Genomic DNA, 15,071 nt, shown 5'->3' with positions numbered 1-15,071 from the left:
GAAGGAGGTACTATATCTTCCAAGGATGTAGGCTAACCTGTTTTTAATTTCAGAGGAGGACACTGTCTCTGTCTTCCAAGGCTGTTCAGCATGCAAATGTCCTTGAAAAGATACTCAGGAACAAAGGGCACTTAGTGCCTTACTCATAAAATGTGTAGAAATGTGAGAGGTCCATGGATAATTTTCTTTAATACCTTGTCTTTCATCAAGTAGCAGCAAGGTTGACTTTTACTTGAGCCATATGCAGATCTTTTACTGCTTTAGGAAGTCATATACCTTCAACACATGGGACACATTTCTTGACCTTGGGCAGGAGGTAAGGATATGCTTAAAATACCTGGATGAGCAGCATATTGAATGAAGAGAAAGAAGGAGAGGAGAGAGAGGGAGAGATGGGCTGGGGGAATGGAAAAAAAGTGACAGCAGGAGAGAGGAAGGGAGAAAGATTCAGTGAGAAAAATAGAAAGTGTATGACAGATTCATAAAAGTATATGGGACTATAGACATCATGAATGGGTGGATGGAGAGATGAATGAAGAAATAAAGACAAGTACATACATGTGTGGATATATAAATGGATACTTGATATATAATTATATAGATCAAAAGAGTGATGGAAAGAAAGAGAGGGAATATGAAAAAGACAAAAACAGGGCTGAGACTGAGTCAGAGAGTTAGAAAGTACACAGAAAAAACAGAGACAGCTACATGAAGATGCAAAGAAAGAGAGAAAGAGCATGGCTAGATGGACAGATGAACAGAGGGATGAAGAGTAGGAGAGATGGATAGATGGATGGATCAACACATGCATGAAATACAGATAATTAAAGAGAGAGAAGAGGTAATGTAATATGAGTTTATGTTCTGTATTCAGATCTAATGTTTGGTTCCACCATGGCCTAACTGCATGATTTAGGGTAACTTACTTCATTTATCTGTCAAATGGGAATATTACTAATACTACTGACCTCCTAGGATAATTTTAAAACCCAAATCAAAATAATCTTCAGAAATGCAAGTCAGCAGACCTGTGATAAGGCCCTTTCCAGAAAGAGAGCTTATTCCATCAGCGGAGATGTCCATCCCACCAACCTTATCGGCTGGAACATTTTCAGCATTCACACTACACGGTTGTTTCCCATTGGAGCTATCGCTGGATCTGGCAGATGTGTCAAACCCTGATAAAACAAACACTGGCATCCAACATTCAAGTAGCAATTTTATGCAAACGGGATCTTCTCATTATGTTCTCCTTCTGCAATCCATAATTATGGCTTCTGAATGAATCGGAGGTTGTCTTCATCTCCGTGAAAGGAGGTCACACTACTTATACAGTAAATTAAAGGCAAATTGAGCAGATGATATGTATAAAATAAGAAACATGCAGTTTTTAGAGCCATTGACACTGTGCTAAATGAGTTGATTTTCAATCCAAACCAAGTATTTGTATAATTTGGTTCGGCCTCCCAACATTCACATGGAAACCCACACTCTTTGCAGACTTGTTACTCTTTTACTCTTTACAGAGTTTGCATTTATGATGGGGAATTACTTCTTGAGCTCTATGATTTCAGTTTATTTCCAAGCATATAATGTTTCACAGTTCATTCTTGCTAAAGAAAAAAAAAAGAGAGAGAGAGAGATCTTCATGCCTAAGTTATTTTGGTATAGCACATTATGGCGAAGTATTTCCAAATGAAGTGACATGAAAAGCACAGCCTAAAATGTTTGGCTACATCAGAATGCATTAAGGACTCTTTCTGGCCTGCTTTTTAAATTGTCTTCATGCACCAAGGCATTTACATTTCAAAGGACAGTCACTATAATTTCTAACACACACTTAATTCAATTAATTCCTCACCTTTAATGAGAGTAGGATAAATAAAAATTATCCCAATTTAGGAAAAATTATGTATTTTTCCTCAGATGATTCTCTACCTCCCTCTTCTCTTACTCCTGTTCACAGACGGTGTAATTTAGAAAGCAGTATGATAATGCGTGTGCAAATACTTCAAAATAACTTGTCTCTTTTCTCTTAAGTTTCCTCTAGTCAGAAATTCCACCATTAGGTAGTCCTTTGTTTGAATTAAGCAGTCTTCTTTTACAGGTCCTCTACTAAAAGGTGAAAGAAAGCTTTGGAACAGTTTGAGTTACATTTTAAATAAATCTATTGTCTTTAGATCAATTTATTTCTAAGCGTTCAGATGCAGTGAGCATTACTGACCCTGACTTTAGTGGTGAGTTGGGTGGAGTGACTGCAGAGATGGGAGACCCGGCACTCACCAATTCACTCATCAGTTGTTTTATTGAGCTCTTACTATGTGTCAGACACCATTCTATGCTCTAGGTATGTAGTATAGGGTTTTTCTTCATGGAAAAAGTGCATTGATTGAGGTGATTGGTGTTTACATAATCACAGAATTAATGACTGTAGATGGCAATAACTTCAATGAAGGAGAATTTCAAGAAGCTATGATGGCCTGAGCAGATTCTGCAGGAATGGGAAGGCCATAAAAATCAACTTTTATAGGGCTATGGTGCTATCCAGGACAGCTGACTCATGTTTAAACAGGGGGTTATTCTTGAACAAGAAGCAGAAGCTCTTGTAAACAAGTAGCCTAGAACAGCAATTTAATGGGCCAGAAAGCTAAGTACTGAGAAGGACGTTTACTTGGAAAGTAGGCTCTAAGTTTTGCTTTTCTCTGGCCTAGGTCATGGCTCTGGAATCTTGCAAGCTATCTTCCTGCTCCCCTATAAGATGCTATCTCTCCTCTTCAGTCCTTTCATGCTCTTGTTCTGAAGTTCTCCTGGTATTTAATCACATAAATAAATTTAGTGTTGAGTGATAGTATGTGTGTATGCCTTAGCCCTTACTGGACATTAAGCTCCTTGAACTCAACAATACATCCTTAGGAAAGCTCTTGCAAACAAAATGAATGACCCCAACAACCTCTTAGAGTGATAGTATTAAGCCCATTTGTCAAATAAGGAACCAAGATCAGAGTGGTTGAATAATTTTTCTAATGTCACCCTTAAAATATGTGGTTGTTTCCAGATCTCAAGTCAAATTCCTTTAGAGTAAAAACTCATGTTAGAAACTCGGTAATGGAGTTCCCTTTCTGGCTCAGCAGAAATGAATCTGACTCATATCCATGAGGATGTGGGTTCGATCTCTAGCCTTGCTCAGTGGGTCAGGGATCCGGGGTTGTCATGAGCTGTGATATAGGTCACAGATGTGGGTCAGATCCTGATTTACTGTGGCTATGGTGTAGGCTGGAAGCTGTAGCTCCAATTTGACCCCTAGCCTGGGAACTTCCATATGTAGCAGGCGCAGCCCTAAAAAAAAAAAAAAAAAAAAAAAAAGAAGAGAAAGAAACAAGAAACTCGGTAACTCACAAAACAAAGGCATAGGACAACACCCCAATAGCACTTGAAATCATTTCTGTTCACTCTAAATGTATGTCTTATTTGCATATATGCAAAGCTGAGATAAGGTATAGGTTGGGTTAGGCTTCAGTAACAAACAGCCCCTAAATCTCAGTGGTTTAAAGCACCAACAGTTGGTGTCCCATGCATGTTATATGTTGATTGCAGGTCAGCAGGAGGATTTGCTCATTGCTGTTACCCCTGGAGCAGTCTTCATTGCCAATACTGCCTGTCACCATGCCAAAGAGAAAAACAGAGCTCTGGAATGTCTGGCAGTTAAATGCTCCAGCCTGAAAGTGACACACTGTCACTGCAGTTCATAATTCATGGATCAGAACTGGTTATATCTTTATACTCTCTGTTAGAAGATGCAGAGGCAGGACATTTGACAAGCTAATGGCTCCCACAGATAAAATGATTCGTATTTCTTTTATGTGGTCATTTACTCATCAATTATTTATCAGGTACTTGTTATATGCCAGGATCAGTGGATATAATAGTATATTATTCAGTTATTGGTGCATAAAAATCACAGCATCTCAGTGATGTACAATATAAGCATTTATTTCTCTTTTGTGCATGTCAGGTGGGTAGAGTCTATCTGAGTTAGCTTGGGCTCAAGTGAGCAATATATAAACCTATAGTTTGTGCTGGTTGTATGAGTCTACTCTAGACAGCCTCTCTCCTCCTGAGACCATCTACTTGAGGCAGGTGCTTCTCATAACAATGGCAGAAGTATAAGGGGAGCAAGTGGAAATATACAATGCCTCTTATTTAAAGTCTAGGCTTGGAACTGCCACTCACTCACTTATGCCACATCCCATTGGTCAAAGACAGTCTCATGGTGGTGCTGAACAGCCATGGGGCAGAGAGGAATAATCAGCCTCTATTGGGATTAAACTGCAAAGCACATGACAAAGGACATGGATTCAGAAAAAGGCAATGAACTGCAACAGTAGTGCCATCAATGCAATCAGTGATCAAACTGAAATCTTAATTTGTGTAGTTTTCTTTCTTTCTTTCTTTCTTTCTTTCTTTCTTTCTTTCTTTCTTTCTTTCTTTCTTTCTTTCTTTCTTTTTTTAAATTTTTTTATGGCCACACCCGCAGTGCTTGGAAGTTCCCAGGCTAGGGGCTGAGTCAGAGCTGCAGCTGTGACCTACATCACAGCTTGCAGCAATGCCAGACCCTTGAACCACTGAATGAGGCCAGGAATCGAACCCACATCCTCATGGATTCTAGTCATGTTCTTAACCTGCTGAGATAAAACAGGAACTCCTGTGTAGTTTATTTTTTATAGAAAAAGGATTGATAAATAAAATATGTAAAACAAGATAGATATAATTGCCCAGGAGAAGAAAATAAGGCAATGAAGGGGTTAGAAAGAAGAAAGGTAGTTATGGTGGCTGAAATTTTAGAAGAATGGCCAGGAAAAGAAAATGACAAAATAATATGATAATGGAGTAAATTTTGTAAAGTAAGTGAGAGAGACTCCTGTGAAGATAGCCAAAGAAAAGCAGAGGAAGAGAAGAAATTTAAAGGCTGATGTTGAAGTCTACCTGGCATGTGTGAAGAGCAGTAAGAGGGTCCTGTGAATGAGCCAAACAAGGGAGAAAAAGACCAAAGAGGTGAAAGCAGGTTGTTTGGAGCTAGTGAAACATTTTATCTTTTAAGTCTGAATGAGGTGGATGTTCACTGGAGGATTTTGAGAAAAAGAATAGTATGTTTATACTTTTTACTGGATAACACTGGCTAACCTACTGGAATGGAATGGTTAGCAGTGCAAAGACAAGCTAAGAACCCATTGTGTTATTACAGGGGCTGGACAGTGGTGGTTTAGATAAGGGTTGTAGCAGTCACTGAATAAGTCACTAAATGTGTTTCATTCTGATAATGGCAAGTCATCGAATGTGTTTGATTCTGGAAATATTTAGAAGTTGAGTCCATCAAGTTGGTTGACAGCTCAGATTTGCAGCATAGAAGAGAAGGTGTTTGGGATGATGGCAGATTTTGGCCAAATCAATTGGGAAAAAAGGGGGTTTCATTTTCCTGAAATGGAAAAGGCTCTTTGAGGATCATGTGATAAGGAAGATGGGGGTTCAATTTGGGGCCCTTTATGTTTAAGATGCCTCTTAGTCATGCGATGAAGGTCAAGTGGGCCCTCAGCTAGTGAGATGAGTGGAAGAGGGATCCAGGCTGGAGAGATGAATTTCAGAGCCTTTTTTATATGCTCCTGTGTATGAGTGAAGCTAATCAAATCATGAGATAGAATAAGATCACCAAATGAGAGAGTTTAGATAAAATAGTGACAAAACACCACCACTTGAACCTTCTAATTTCCAATGTCAAGAAGATGATGAGGAACCAGCAACAGAAACTTAGAATAAATGGCTAAAATATAAAAGGGAAAATGGAGAGTGGGATGTAATGGGAATGAAATGAAGAAACGTTTTCAAGGAGGAGGGGATTTTCAACTTTATCCAATGTGGCTGAAATGTCAAATAGGATAAGGACAAATCATGTTAGATTGAGTGACATGCAGCCCATTAATAATCTTATGGGGAAAAGATTGGAACAGTGGAGTAAAAACTTGATCAAAATGTGTTTAATAGAGAAAGGGACAGGAGACATTGGTGGCAGTGAGTAGAAATCACACCCTTCCAAAGAGTTTTATAAAAGGAGAAATTAAAAGTTTGTGTGGGAGTTCCCGTTGTGCTCAGCAGAAAGGAATCTGACTAACATCCACGAGGATGCAGGTTCTATCCCTAGCCTCACTCAGTGGGTTAAGGATCTGGTGATGCCATGAGCTGTGGTGTAGGCCAGCAGCTACAGCTCTGATTCAACCCCTAGCCTGGGAACCTCCATATGCCACAGGTATGGCCCTAAAGAGACAGGAAAAAAAAAAAAAAGCTTGTTTACTGTTTGCTGGAGGCTGATGGAAGATTAAGGGGGAATCATTTTCTTCATAAATGGGAGAAACATAATCATGAGACCTATTCAAGCAATAAAAAAAATAGTAATACAAAAGAGAGGGAAAATTGCTGAATCAATGGCCTTGAGTGTTGAGAAGGATATATTCTGTGCAGAATGGAAGGTTTGTGCTATATTTAGAAGCACAGATCCTTCATCCACATGGTCTGGAGGGAGGGCAGAGTAACTAGGGACAAAAGCAGGTGGGTGAGAGATGCAGGCAGATGGGAGCTGTGGGTTTCTAGACCCTCAGTGAGAAGGGAAATATCTGCCCATGTCTATGGTCAGTCCTCTTACCTCCAACTAAGATAGCCCCAATCAAGCACCTTCTTAGGGCCATACTGCTACTGTAGTTCCAAACAATGTTGGGAAATCCTCAACGCAGGGAGAAACAATGGGCCCCTGCAGAGGTATCCAAGGGCACCCATAGCAAAGGTGACCTGCAGACAATTTTGTGACTTGGGACCAGGTTCTTAGTCTACCTTCAGGAAAAATTCTTTCATACCTAAGTTGCCTGGTGCTTAGATTCTCATTTCTTTGCTGTTGGTGGCTCTAAGAAGAAAGTTTGCTTGCTTGTTTAAGGAAATTCTGTTGGACCTCTAAAGGTAAATATGAGTTGCTCTCCAATCTAAAATTGTCAACAGTCCCCTTCCCAATAGTTGCTAGAACTCAATCCACTGTTGAAAATATAGTTATGAAGAGAGTTCCTGTTGTGGCTCAGGGGTAAGAAGCCTGATTAGTATTCATGAGGACACAGGTTCAATCCCTGACCTTGCTCAGTGGGTTAAGGATCCGGTGTTGCTATGAGCTGTGATGTAGGTCACAGAGGCGGCTCGAATTCTTCATTGCTGTGGCTGTGGCAGCTGCATGTCCTGTTTAACCCCTAGCCTGGAAACTTCCATATGCCATGGGTGTGGCCCTAAAAAGCAAAATATGTATGTATAGTTCTGAAGATTTCCCCCCTTGGTTGCTTTGCTTGTAGCTTTGTATGGCTTTCATGCCCCAACCTCTTTCCCCATATCTTTCAGTAATTCAGATACCACCTCTTTGAGAATGCCCCCTTTTCTGTATGCCAATTAATTAAAAATGAACAATTAGTAATATTTTGGAGCACTCATCTCTCCTTCTAAATGATCAGATAGTTGAGAGTAGACTGTCCTATTCTTTGAGGCATCCTATAAAGGCCCATCTCATACAGACAAAGAACTTAATAAATGAATGAATGGATAACTTTTTCCCTTCCCCTCTGGCATCATTAAAATCTGGCTAAGAAAAGACTGTGTTAGCAAAGTGTTAAAGGTTAACAGCAAGTCTGTTTAGAACAATGGCAAATGTTAACTAATTATGAAAAGACATCTTTTAATTTAAAAGTCTGGTTTTTAATTATTTTTATGACAGTTTATGTTTAATTTTACCTGCTTCACCCCTGGCTGGCAATAACAGATTTCTATTTTAATTATGCATCCCGTGATTACTCCAAATGTATTGAGGCCCATTATTTATTTATTTGCTTTCCTCTTGCTCTCTGGGAATTGGAAGTGAGCAGTCGTTGGATATTATCAAGTTCTTCTGGAAATGGCAGTGATACATGGTCAAATAATTAGTGCCTGCTAAGCAACAGATTCACGTGTCTCTCTGCAGCCTTGGCATATGAGGAATATTAAACAGGGATAAAGTCTCTGGGCAGAAACACATGAGGGGATTGCCCAGGCTTTGCATATCTTTATTATCTGACCCAGCCCATGTGGCAAGAGCTAATCCACTCTCTTGCAGTAGTTCATTCTGGTGGCTCAACAAAGCATCATTTTGCTTAGTGTCTTAACAGACATTTTGTTGGCTTGTGATTCGCTTGTGATTTGGGCTGGGCTTAGCTGGGAGGTTCTTCTGGTCTTGGCTAGGTTCGCCTCTTTGTGATCAGTAGCCAAATTGGCTAGGGATGACCATTGATGAACATAACTGCCTTTTAAGGCCAAGACTCAGATGGGACATGCTCTTACTATTGATCAAAACAGCTGAAAGCCAGTAAGACTTAGAGGGAGGGGAGATAGTTCCCACATTTTGATAGGAGGAGCCAGAAAATTATATCCATGGAAAGGGCCTAGATACAGGAGGATCACTTTTATAGTGTACTATAGCAGCTAAAATATAATTTATTTAAAAATCTACATGAGCAAAATAAGCCTATTAGTTGAGTCTCCTGCTGTCGAGAACCCTAAACTGCTGTAGATTTTGTACCGGAGTCAGAAGTAGGGCCCAGATTTGCTAAGCAGCATGTACTGCTTTTTGAGATGAATGCTGGGCTGTGACTTCTGAAGTGAGAGCTCTTTGTGTTGATGTTTATACCCGTTTGGAGGTAATGGTGAGACTCTAGCAAGGAAAACCAACCAACATGATGAGAGAACGGCTCCCACAGTTCTGAGTGGAGTCAAGCATGTCTTCCTCCGTCATTTCTTTTTCCCTCTGGACATGTGATGCTCCACGTCGTCACATCTCTGTCTCCAGATGACTTGAACATAGTCATTACTGTGGTGCCAGCTGATAGCTGAAGTACTAAGAAAAAAAAATGTGAAGTGTTTTCCCATTTTTAGAGAAGTCTATTGACATCCCCACGACTTAAGAAGTCAAAGTCATAAAGCTATGATGGTGGAAGAACAGGAAAAAGTGCTCAATGTTTTGAACAGAATACTCCACCCTGCTTGTGGAAAAATACTTCTGCTCCTTTTCTCCTAAGCATTGAAGATAAATGTCTTCTTATTGTCAGTTCTAAATGAAGATGGGTTGTGGCTCTAGCTTGTGGCAACACTAGATCTTTAACCCGCTAAGCAAGGCCAGAGATCAAACCTGCATCCTCATGGATACTAGTTAGGTTCTAAACCTCCTGAGCCACACTGTATAGGATATTTCCTACATACATAAAATAGAAGGTGATGGTGGAGACAATGGCAGTATGGTGTCCAGTGCCAACGGTGCTGATGTTGCCCCAGAAGCATCTTGTTTAGATGATGTGACCTTAGGCTATGTTTCTTTCTATCCTACTTTCCATGATTCCTGCCATTTTTGCAAGCTCTCTTTTCCATACTTCCCAGCCATTCCTGGAACTACTTAATAATAAAAATTCTTCTTGCTACTCATCCCCTCTGCTAATAAATCCCTATTCTGCTAAGGCAACCAGAATCCCACTTAGATGCTTACAGCTAAGAACATGATTGATTTTTAAATGTTTTCCCTTTAATTCTCCTCAGGCTCTCTTAATTAGTAGTCAAAAATATTTATTTTCGGTGGGGGTGGCAAGCTGGGGATTGAAGTTGCAATAAAAATAGGTTCACAATTTTTTTTTATTTTTAGGACCATATGTGTGGCATATGGAAGTTCCTAGGCTGGGGGAGAATTAGAGCTGCAGCTGCTGGCCTACACCACAGCCACAGCAACATCGGATCCAAGCCACATCTGCGACCTATACCACAGCTTGTGGCAACACTAGATCCTTAACCTACTGAGCAAGGCCAGAAATCAAACTTGCATCCTCATGGATGCTAGTCAGGTTCTAAACCTCCTGAGCCACAGTGGGAACTCCCACAATAATTTCTAACACAGGTAAATGAAAAGCAGTGGGGTCCTACCCAGATTCCCCATTCCCAGGCAGATCTCCCCATCCCCTGTTGCTATGTGTATTGACTGCTAAGGTCTCCCCACTCCTTATCCCCTGGTGGGAGAATTACCCTCAGTATTCAGAGCCATGTATGCCCTCCCCTCCTCCCACCCCCACGCCAAGGCACCTCATGGCCAATGATGAACTGATACGAGGATAGAATGGCCAATGCCCATGCCTCAAGGGGGCGCAACTCAATAGAGCTTCAGAAGCCCTCAGGCATCAGGGCAAGGCCAAAATCCAGTTGAGACCATGACTTTGCTCAGCTCCTTCCCTGCTCTCTTCTTAGACCCTTTCCTCAGTGGATCACATGTACCTGAATCCCTGGTTTGGGCTCTGCTTCCAGGAAAACCAGGCTGAGGCTGCCACCTGGGATCCAGGGGAGAAGTGTATTAGTTATAGAGCCTAATTGGTGTAGCCATTAGCCTCAGATATCAGTGTCTTAAAATAATACAGGGTGATTTCATGCTCACTTCTGCTCAGTGTAGTTTTATAGGCACCAGGCAGTCATTCAAAGACCCAGCCTCTTTCTCTCTTATGGCTCCTCCTTCCCCCAAGCATCCTCTCTTCTTGGGGGAAGCCAGAGAGGCTTGGACTAAGGCCGGTTTATGGGCCTGTTCTGGGAATTCTGATCTTACCTCCACCAGCATTTCACTAAGCAGAATTCAGACACATGTGCCAACGTGGTGAGACTGTGTGCCCAGGCAAGGGAGGAGAACATCAGGGAGGTCTTTGGGACTTAAAAACATGAGAGATCTATGGGGAGGCAGAGCTGGGAAGCTTTTGTGCTTGAAAACACCACTTGGCTATAGCTCAGGTAACCATATTAACCAAAGCCTTTTTGAGGAATAAAAGGATGTAGTTTTAATAATGAAGCCAAGATCCTAGGGGTAAAATGGGACTGTTTCAGGAACATAGGGCCATCTGATCTGTAGCTGACTCACAAGCAATCAAGAAATGGCTGATTCACACCCCCCATGGGGGATGAAGAATGGTTTACATTTCTTCCTACTGGAAAACAAGACAAAAACCTGGGTTAAAGGGAAAGAGAATTAGAAAGCAGAGTTTGTAACCTTCACAGGTAGTGACTGAGGTGTATCCATCCAAGCCCCTTGGAATATTCAATGTCTAAAGGGTACAATTTCTTATCCCACCCAAGGCCCTTTCCTGATTTCTCTGTTCATTTCCTTCAGTGATGGGGTGAAATGAATACCTGCTCTTTGGCCCTTATTAGTTCCCTTTGAGCTCCTTTTAAAAAATCTTTTATTAAAGTATAGTTGATTTACAATGTTCCTTCAATTTCTGCTGTACAGCAAAGTGACATAGCCAAACACACACATAACACATACACATATACACACACATTCTTTTTTTTTTTTTCATTCCCCTTTAGCTCTGTGATTTGAACTAGGAATGTGTGTAGCAAAACTCTGGGGCTCTTCTACTATAAACATTCTCTGATTCTAAGGGCTGAGAGGCTCTCTTGGAACAAGAGAGGATCTAGCCACACTGTTAAGGACTGGGGATACAGGAGTGGGAAGGAGCAGTGGGAGATCCAGCCTGAGTTGAGAGCCAGCTGATGGCCCAACGGAGTACTGATAGTGGTTCACAATCCTGAGATGTGCTCAGATAAATCATGCACAGACTGCTTCCTGCCTGGCTCACCTGAGGACCAGGCCCAAGAACAGGAGGAGGAGGAAACTGGTGAGAAGGGTCTGTTGGCCTCCAGACTCTCCATCAATGAGTTCTTATTTTAGTGATTGTATGGTCAATGTCATGGGGGTACCACCACTTAGATCCCCTCTTCAGGGCCATCCTCCCACTCTCAGCTATCAGGAAATTCAGCTGTTGAGTGCTCATAATGCCCTCCTCCCGAAATTCAGGCTCTGGGGACCACCTTGCTCAAGGTTAGGCAGCCGCCACATCAATGCCTATTAGGGGCCTGAAGTCCACCCAGCCCCAGAACTCCCTGCATGGTCAACAAAGCCTCCCCTGTAACTGCATGGGGGTCATATTTTCTGTCTATTCCCACCTTTTTCACTTCCTTACCGGTATCTCTGGAATGTCCTACTCCCTGACTCAGAATCTGTTTCCAGGGGATGCAAGTGAAGACAAGCTGAAACATTAGAGCTAAACAAAACATTTGTGCTGGGATTTCAAGGCAATTGCAATTTCAAGGCAAACTCTAAAACCCCATTCCTAGCCCCAACCACCGTTCCCTAGTTTCTTCTATCCAGACACCTCCCAATGTGAGGATTGGGAGAGGTCTGGAAGGGGGACCACTGGGGGCTCTGAAGCAGTCCCCCCCCACTTTCTTATCTGCGGCTGCTGCTGCTCTCACATTTCCTCCCCCTCTGCCTTCTGTTAATGCTAATTCGAAGTCTGAAAATAGATATTTTTTCATCTTTGCTAAGGCCTGTAACACACTTCATCATTTTCTTTGCTCACACATTTTTTTTTTAATTTCTCCTGCCTAACTGGGGTTTGCTTATGTTGAAAGAAAAAAGCATGTGTGTGTGTGTGTGTGTGTGTGTGTGTGTGTGTGTGTGTGTGTGTATGTTGATATTATATAGCCTATCTCTTATCTTCTAGGCATTTGGAACTCAGAGCATCAGGCAGACAAGTGTGTGGTATGGTGGGACTTCCAGTCTCTCTCCATATTATAAATTATCCAGGGACTTCTGTGACCCAGGTGTCCCCTGGCTATGACCTTGACACTCTCTGAATCCATGAACATCTTTCTCAAACTCTCCAAGATTCTTTTTCCTTTTCCTTTTGCATGACTGCACCTGCAGCATATGGGAGTTCCTAGGCCAGGGGTTGAATCTGAGCTGTAGCTGCCAGCCTATGCCACAGCCATGGCAATACTGGATCCAAACTGCACCTATGACCCACACCACAGCTTGTGGCAACACCAGGACCCTAACCCACTGATCGAGGGCGGGGATCCAATCGAATCTCATAGACACTATGTCAGGTTCTTAACCTGCTGAGCCACAACAGGAACTCCTCCATGTTTCTTTAAGGCTCTAGGGACCAGGGACCCTGCCCACAGGCAGAGGGCCCATCTTCTGTGGCAGGTCACCATGGGCACACAACCCACAGACAGCCTTTCCTTGGAGGAGTTCTCCCAACTAAGCCATTTTACAGGGGAAAGAATGAGGAAGAGTGATTCAGGTTATTGGAAAAGAAAGTTGCTGACTCCTAGCTCACGAGAAGCCCGACACCCTCACAGAGGGAGGATATAAGACATATATTCATACACCATTTTTGGTCTTTCACAGTCTGCTGCACAACTGTCAATTCTATGGTTTCCATCCTTTTGTTGAGTCTATTTCTGGAATCATATATTTAACATCTCCATTCAAAGTGTGCTTTGCGTTACATAGGAGTGGTGTTCCTGAACAAGGGCACACACATCGACTTTTCCTGTGACCCTGCCATCCCCTGAAACTTCCCTGCCCTCCAGAGAATTTGGAAAATGAGATTCCGGACCCCTGGGCACATGGTTTCTGTGCATTTCTCACATTGACATGGCCCCTGTATCCCTCATGCTGTGGCTGTTTAAGAAGGTCAGTTTGTTCTTTCCTTGTCTGGGTGCTGTTCCTTCTCCAGCTTCTAGGAGAAATGCAGTTACACCAAATGCATTGAAAGTGTGGATCCACTGACGCCTGGGATGGGATAGCAGGCCCACTATCTCCCTGGCTTTATTTTATTTATTTATTCTTTGCTTTCTTTTTTAATGGCCATACATGTGGCATATGGAAGTTCCCAAGCCTGGGGGTGAATGGAAGCTACAGCTGCTGGCCTACACCACAGCCACACAATGCAGGATCCCAGCCGCATCTACAACCTACACCACAGCTCATGGCAACGCCAGATCCTTAACCCACTGAGTGAGGCCTGGGATCAAACCTACATCTTTTGGATATTAGTTGGAGTCTTAACCCACTGAGCCACAACAGGAACTCCTTCCCTGACTTTATTCTTGTTGCTGTTTTTCTCTTAGAGTTTCCTTTTGGTTTTGTATTCCTTCCAAAAACCCTATCCCCCAAAGGTGACCACAGGGGAATCATCCTAGTTGCCTATTATCTTTGCTGCCTTGGGAAGACATACCCTGACTTTCTTCCCTACCTGCTTTGGAGTTTTAGGAAACTTCTTCTTTATGTCTGGTTATTGCCTTCAGTGAAATTTAGCCTTCATGATTTGTCACATTAACTGTGTCTTTCTCAAGTTTAAGAGGTTTTTTGTTTTGTTTTGCTTAATTTTGTTTTTTACCACTCCCATGGCACATGGAAGTTTCCTGGCCAGGGATCAAACCAGACATCACTGAATCCTTAACCTGCTGCGCCACAAGGGAACTCCCAAGTTTAAGAGTTTTAAAACAGGAGTTCCCATTGTGGCTCGGCATGTTAGGAACCCAACTGCTCTCCATGAGAATGCAGGTTTGATCCCTGGCCTTACACAGTGGGTTAAGAATCTGGTGTTGCTGTGAGTTTTGGTGTAGGTCTCAGACACAGCTCAGATCCCATGTTACTCTGGCTGTTGTATAGGCCTGTAGCTGCATCTCTGATTTGACCACTAGCCTAGGAACTTCCATATGCAGCAGGCGTGGCTCTAAAAAGAAAAAAATTTTTTTAATTTTAAAACATTCATGAACACAAGTGAACTCAGATTTCAAGGAATTTCCAACATATACTGAGGCCCCTTCTAGGACAAGTTATCTCTTTTTCATACTTAGGGCTTCACTACCTAGTAGATTTCCTGGGACAAGGTGGTCATTCATTGGGTTTATTGAATTAATAACCATATAGAGAATTATCTTTATAAGGCAAAGTACCTTCTTTAATGAGAATGATAAGCTCGGTTTCAAATGTGATGATACATGTGTGTTTTTATATTTGGGGATTTTCTGAAGTATGGTCACATGAAATGGACTTAATAACCTGGATCTTTTCCACCTGGAGGTTGGCTGTGAATTTCTCTTTGGAGAAAAGAGGCTTTGCTTGGGAAGCAACAAGGGGTCAG

General features: G+C 42.1%; 1 long non-coding RNA gene across 1 annotated transcript in view; it reads left to right on the top strand.

Moving 5' to 3' along the window:
* The window catches only part of LOC125122112 (uncharacterized), a 151,990-nt gene that overhangs the window by 24,860 nt on the left and 112,059 nt on the right, over window positions 1-15,071 (top strand). The window lies entirely within an intron of this gene.

This window comes from Phacochoerus africanus, chromosome 3, assembly GCF_016906955.1.
Source record: "Phacochoerus africanus isolate WHEZ1 chromosome 3, ROS_Pafr_v1, whole genome shotgun sequence".
NCBI lineage: Eukaryota > Metazoa > Chordata > Mammalia > Artiodactyla > Suidae > Phacochoerus > Phacochoerus africanus.
The sequence above is the reverse complement of the archived record's forward strand: the minus strand, read 5'-3'. Positions and strand labels throughout refer to the sequence as shown.